Raw genomic sequence first — 6,885 nt, 5'->3', positions numbered from 1 at the left:
TAATCATATATGGACCATTACATGATTACAATCAGATCACATTAATGGCACAAGCGGTAGCGAACCCTTTGCTCATTAATAACAAACCAAAACGCACTAGTTCTAACATCTGCTCAGAACTGTGTAAAGCCTTACTGTGCGTTGTTTGTCAGTTAATCTCTCGCCAGAGCTTAACGATCCGTTTCGTCCAGAGCAGTGAACGAACACGCAATCCAGGTCGACGACACAAGAAGAACGGACGTAGTCCCTTTCTTGAATCCGGGGTGATTAAACCCGCTGCAGATGAGGGAATACTCGGCCAGTATTTCCTCGGATCCCTTTTGTATATCAGACCGATATAAAGTTGTCCCAGCTCCAAACTCGACCAGCGAGGTGATGCTGGCTAGCTAGCCCGGACTAGAGTGCCTCCTTTAGTAACCTGAGTCACCGTGGAAAAGAGCGAAGAAACACTAGTGCCGACAGCTTTTATCCTATCTCCACCTCCTAGTGGCGGGGTGATGCATTCAAAGGCCCGACAGCCAATGGGAAAGCGCAACCTTCTCACAGGTGTGAAGCAGTTCTTTGTCTCACCACCAGTCTGCCTTGCCCTCCACGTGTTGAATGTAGAATCTCCATCTTAGGGACTCTGCTTCCAAGTAGCAGCCTGTAGGAGTTTGGTGAAACTGGCTTTGGGATTCACATGTAGGCCAAGATCCTTTGTCTGTGCAGTCAACTCAATCCGAGCCAAATCACTGTTTAACCAGCTTCTTGGTCCCCAACAGCTTTATCAAATAGAAGAGTTTTAAGTTCATTCTTGAATGCGATTACAGTTTCTGCCCCCCGAACCCAGATCGGGAGCTGGTTCCATAGGAGAGGAGCCTGATAACTGAAGGCTCTGGCTCCCATTCTACTTTTAGAGACTCTAGGTACCACGAGTAACTCTGCATTCTGGGAGCGCAGTGCTCTAGTGGGACAATAAGGTATTAGGAGCTCTTCTAGATATGATGGTGCTAGACCATTTAGAGCTTTGTAGGTCAAGAGAAGGACTTTAAACTCAATCCTGGATTCAACAGGAAGCCAATGCAGAGAAGCTAATACAGGAGAAATATGATCTCTTTTCTTAGTTCTTGTGAGAACACGCGCTGCAGCATTCTGGATCAGCTGGAGAGTCTTAAGAGACTTATTTGAGCAACCTGACAGTAGGGAATTACAATAGTCCAGCCTGGAAGTAACAAATGCATGGACTAGTTTTTCAGCGTCGTTTTGAGACAGGATATTCCTAATTTTGGCAATGTTACGAAGATGAAAAAAGGCTTTTCTTGAGGTTTGTTTTAGATTGGCATTAAAGGATATATCCTGATCAAAGATAACTCCTAAATTTCTAACAGTGGTGCTGGAGGCCAGGGCAACACCATCCAGAGTAGCTATATCTCTAGATAATGAAGTTCGGAGGTGTTTAGGGCCCAGCACAATAACTTCAGTTTTGTTAGGGTTTAACATCAGAAAATTATAGGTCATCCAGGATTTTATATCCTTAATGCACGCTTGAAATTTAGCTAGCTGACTGGTTTTGTCTGGTTTGATTGACAAGTATAATTGGGTGTCATCCGCATAACAGTGAAAGTTAATTGAGTGTTTTCTAATAATATTGCCTAGAGGAAGCATATATAAGGAGAATAGAATTGGTCCAAGCACTGAGCCTTGAGGAACCCCATGGCTAACTTTAGCGTACTTGGAGGATTTATCATTAACATTCACAAATTGAGATCGATCAGAGAAATAGGACCTAAACCAACTCAGAGCAATTCCTTTAATGCAAAGATTTAGTAAAACAAGAATGGAGACAAGACCTTTGTCTGCAGCAGTTAAAAGGTCGTTAGTAATTTTCACCAGTGCCGTCTCTGTGCTATGATTCTTTCTAAATCCTGATTGAAAGTCATCAAATAAACTATTGCTATGTAGAAAATCACATAACTGATTAGCAACCACCTTCTCAAGGATCTTGGATAGAAAGGGAAGGTTAGATATAGGTCTATAGTTTGCTAATTGAGTGCTGATGTCTGTGAGTACTGCTGCATCATCACCTGGGGGAGCCATTGACCAGACAATTGACCAGACAAGAAGAACAGCTCTCATCTCTGTCATTCATATATTATATTATTTCATCTCATTAATTCACTTATTTTCACTAGTGGATTACAGTATAAAGGCTTTTTCAAAGTAAAGTGGAGAATAAAGTGAGCGCCTCTGGGGTGCCTCGTGCCTCTGGGGGCCTCGCGCCTCTGGGGGGGCTCACGCCTGCCTGGTTTGCAATCATGCTTTTTTTTTCTGTCTTTTGTCACCGATTTCACAAACACTGGACTACAAAGACTTTATTGCTGAGTTTGCGTGCAAGAAGGCAAGGAAAGTGCCGTTCACTTCATCCAGCATGGTAAGTCGGAGTCTTTATAAAGCTATAGAAAGAATATAACGTGACATGCAGCTGAGCTGCCATGCTGTAGGTCAGACGGCCTATTATTCCGACATAGACCGCTATCTCTCTTAACATCAAAATAGAAGTAGGAATAGATGAAAGGCATTGCCACGGAGATAGTTTATCTCTGTGGCAATGCCTTTCATCCTATCTATTTTGGCATATTTGTCAGCACCATGGAGAGAGGTACTTCCACAAATACATGCACACACAGCAAAGCACACTAAAACACACACACACACACACACACACACACACACGATATGACTATGTAGCTGTCTAAATAATGGTCTACTTGCGCGTGCATCACGGTGTATGTCAATGAGCAGGGCCTCGCTGTTAAGGTGGCTCTGAATCCAGGTCTAAATCAAATAGTGAAGACAAGATGGCTGTATGGAGAAAATCAGATATATATTTTTGACCTAATACCTTGATGTTGAGGGTTCGTAGGGTTGACAATTGGTGGATACAATGAAAGTGGTTAAATACAAATAATAATAATAATAATAATAATAATAATAATAATAATAATAAAACAGCTAGAACAGTCTGGTAATTTCAGAAAGTGACTCATCACTTTGCTGTAACTGCAGCCTTTAAAACCAGGAAAATACAACACTTACCGTATAACAATATGATAACATCCAAAATCTAAGACGATATCTAGTCTCATATCACGATAATGGTATAATATGGATATACTGCCCAGCCCTAGATGGCCGCACACTAAGCTCCAGTGATTTCATTACTAACATTTTCTACCCCTCTTGGTCTTTCTCAAGGCTCAGGTTCTTACTTGTTACTTGCCTTGAGAAAGACCAAGTGTGGTCAAAACGTTGGTAACAGAGGCGTCGTTAGGCCTGGGCATCCACGGCTGAAATATTACAGTCCAGGGGTTTATTAATTCATTAAAATGAATGAATGTATCATTGAGGTGAATAATTGTCATATGCACATTTAAGGAGGTTTCTTCCCCAACAAAAGATGCAAAAGAGGAGGGAAGAGTAAATGATGCCTAGGCTACATGTGTGCTGACTCAGATATAATTAGAAAAGATGATCCAAAGGAGAATAAATAGGTGAAAGCAATACAGAATGCCTGAGAGTCTTACTGCAAAATATTCCATTATGGTTTTATATTTAGAATTTTCCCCTATATTTCTCTTTACATAAAGATATTTCCAGCATAAATTGATTCAGAAAAAGGTAGAAATAGGTGCATAAAAATTCACCTGAATGCAGGAAGTGAAGTGTTTAACGTTCATTGCTAGTGTAGTTGGTCGAATATATATGTTAATATGTTTAGTTTTTGTTTAAACAGACACCCCCCAAATTTTTGTTAATAGTTGAGCCATTGTAACTAATCCTTACACAGACTTATTGAAGCTATTACACTTCCACGTCAGTAGATGGCACTATGGTGCTGACGTGGATCCATTAGGGAGACCGTAGCTCTTAGCTCTGCTCATGCACAGCTCAGAAATAAACGAGCTTTGGCGTGAGCAACACGCTAACATTGTTCTCTCTATCTATTGATTCACAGGTACTGAAAAACTCACTTTTTCATATTGTATTGTATATTGTATTCTCATACTGCTTGTATCAGCAGATTATTTAAATGTTTTAGAAATCGTATGATGTTGTGAGCTGATTTTGAGGTTTTTGTGTTAAGAGTAAAAAGTGTAACTTTGAAGCAAGTTTTTTTTGTTGCGACCAGTGTCAGCACGCTGATATTAGCATCCTGTAACGTAAGAAAACATGTTCTATATTTAGTTCAGAGTATTAGCCAGCCAGCAGTGAGGAAATGGTGACGAGAAATACTGTTTTAAGCTAGTTTTACATTCCCGGTCATTCAGTAACATAGCGACGCCATCTTGTCAAGCGCTAATGTTAAGTCCACATGTATGAGAGAACGTGTAAGAATGTTGTATGTATGGAGCTGTTTTATGTGTTAAATCATTTTAGTTTATGAGCATTTATTTTCCATCAGACAGTTTCATATTATTTATTATTATTATTATTTATATTATTTTTTTAACGGTTTATTATCATTTTGACATGCACTTTTATCAGAGAGCTAATACAGTAGAGACAATGTGAATGTATGGGAACTGTATGTGCAGCTCAGAAATAAACAAGCTTTGCTGTGAGCAACACGCTAACATTGTGCTCTCTATCTATTGATTCACAGTTCCCAGTTTTCTTATGCTACGCAGTGCTTCCTAGCCTGTGTAGCCATTGCTGCCGGTCCAGATTTCCCCTAGGCCTGGATCGGTAACACTAGTAGCACTGCTACTTGGGCGGAGTGATTAGCGCAACACCTGAAAAGCACCGTTGTTATTCTCTGCTCCTCACCACGGGGCTTCTCAGGTGCTGCAAGCTAATCACTCCGCCCAAGTAGCAGAAGTAGCAGTGCTTCGCCTTCTGAGAATACAGTTCCCTGTTTATATACGGTTAGAAGATGGCTGTGTCTCATGTGACCTTGTTATTTGTACACGCTGTGACTATACAAATCACAAAATGTAAATAGGAAAATGTTGGTGTTATTTTGTCACTTATTGGGAGCAGTAGGCTAGATGGAGTCGGTTACCTCCAGGATCTGTGCTAAGCTAGGCTAGCGGTGGGTGTGTCAGACAGAGTTACGACACGCACGGAGATGAGAAGGGTATGTATGGACTTCTACTCTGTCTAACTCTGGGGGATACGGTGAATAAGCTAAAGTCCCAATAAGTCGGCGTGTTCCTTTAAATGGGTCCGGGCTAAGTCCTGAACCTCCTCAAGTCCTAGAAACGCTTCTGTTTGGTAATAAAATCCTTCACTGCCATGAGCAGCAGCCAGGCTTCGCTGTGCATTCAGCAGAAACTCTTGCTGACATCATCATAGGTGTTGTATCTAAGATAGAGTAGAGTAGATGTGGTCTGGATCCCTGGAGGCTGGATCCAGACTCTGGTAGGTGGAGTCTGCACGGGTGGAGAGTGGAGGGCAGTTCTCATAGATGTTAATCTGAACACAAAAATACAGTCAAAATACAGTAACAGCAACTTAACCACACATCTCAAATACTGTGGCACCATGTCTGGATATGTAATTGTGTGATGTGAAAGCAGAAGTTGTCAACATTTAACACTTAAAACAGAAGCTGTGTATTTATCTGCATTTTGGAGGAACAATGAGTGTTTGGGTCAGGGTTAGGTATTAGGCATTAGGTAGTGAATGTTTGGAGCATACTGAGTAATGAGAGAAGGGGACTATGCTGCTGTGGTTTGAGAGGTTTCTGTTGACACTTTGATACTTATTTGTGAAAATTGTCAAACAGCTGACCACAGCTGTTCTCAGTGAAGAGCAACTACTATCTAATATTGGATGTTTTTAGCACAGTGGAATAAGCTGAAAGTGTAATATTCACTCTGATTTTGGCTCTGTTTTCAGCTTAAACAACTCCTAAAAAACACATCTGGTTCTTAATCTGGTTCTCTATGTTCACCAGCTGTTCTGTCTGCTGTTTGTTTCATTCAGGTGGACAGAAACATGTCTCCAAAGAAATGATCATGTTGCTCCATAACTGCTGGATGTGTAAGAAAAAAGCAACTGTGTGCTGATAATAATGTCAGAATGGTGTTAGTCTCGCATTGCCAGACCTTCCTTCACAGCACTGTGGAGGAGGGTCTTTACTAGGTCCACACAGCATTCTGGGATGGGAGATGCTCTGGTTTATTGGCATTTCTTTAAACCAATAACTATCGTCTTTGGCGGTGCTAAGTGCTCATTTAATCACTTCATTGATAGAATGACGAGACTCTCAGTTTCTCCACTAATAAAATATATAATATATATATCTTAATAATATATCTTGGATTGTAGTTTTACAGATGAACTGCTGTGTTTCCTTTCCTTCTCTCAGTGCATCAGCAGCCATATTAAAAGCTACCAGTGAGAGTTAACAAAGATAGATGAGTTAGAGAAAGTCACCTCAGTCCTGGTGATGTCTGTGTTTCCTCTCTGGTTTGAACCTGAGGAACAGACAAAGTATTCTCTCTATATTGAATGAGTAATTATTAAAACGGTGCAGATAATGTTGAAAGATAACTCACCATCAGAGTGATTAGTCCTCTTTTTGTAGAAGAACAGCAGAACAACAGCTAGCCCCAGCACCACCACCACAGGGACACACACACCCAAAACCAGGGGGAGATCTGGAGGAGAGATAACAGGAGAGAGAGAGAGAGAGAGAGAGAGAGAGAGAGAGAGAGAGAGAGAGAGAGAGAGAGAGAAAGAGAAAGAGAGAGAGAAAGAGAAAAAAAGACCAACAGTAAATCATGGACACCAAGGCGGCTGCAACAAGTATTATTAACCCCCATAAATGAAATAGCCTGACGCTGTCTGGTTAACATCACCATGGCAACAACACTGATTAATAATATAAACTCCATTCCA

At 41.0% G+C, this 6,885-nt stretch overlaps 1 long non-coding RNA gene across 1 annotated transcript; it reads right to left on the bottom strand.

Moving 5' to 3' along the window:
• Nucleotides 1-5,122: 5,122 nt before the first annotated feature.
• Nucleotides 5,123-6,630, bottom strand: LOC120558803. Its single transcript, XR_005639186.1, has 3 exons — nt 6,543-6,630; nt 6,421-6,461; nt 5,123-5,454 (listed from the first exon to the last, which is right to left on the bottom strand). It is a non-coding gene; the product is annotated as an uncharacterized LOC120558803 (long non-coding RNA).
• Nucleotides 6,631-6,885: the final 255 nt, after the last annotated feature.

This window comes from Perca fluviatilis, chromosome 5, assembly GCF_010015445.1.
Source record: "Perca fluviatilis chromosome 5, GENO_Pfluv_1.0, whole genome shotgun sequence".
Classification (NCBI taxonomy): Eukaryota; Metazoa; Chordata; class Actinopteri; order Perciformes; family Percidae; genus Perca; species Perca fluviatilis.
This window is presented reverse-complemented; position numbering and strand designations above follow the sequence as displayed.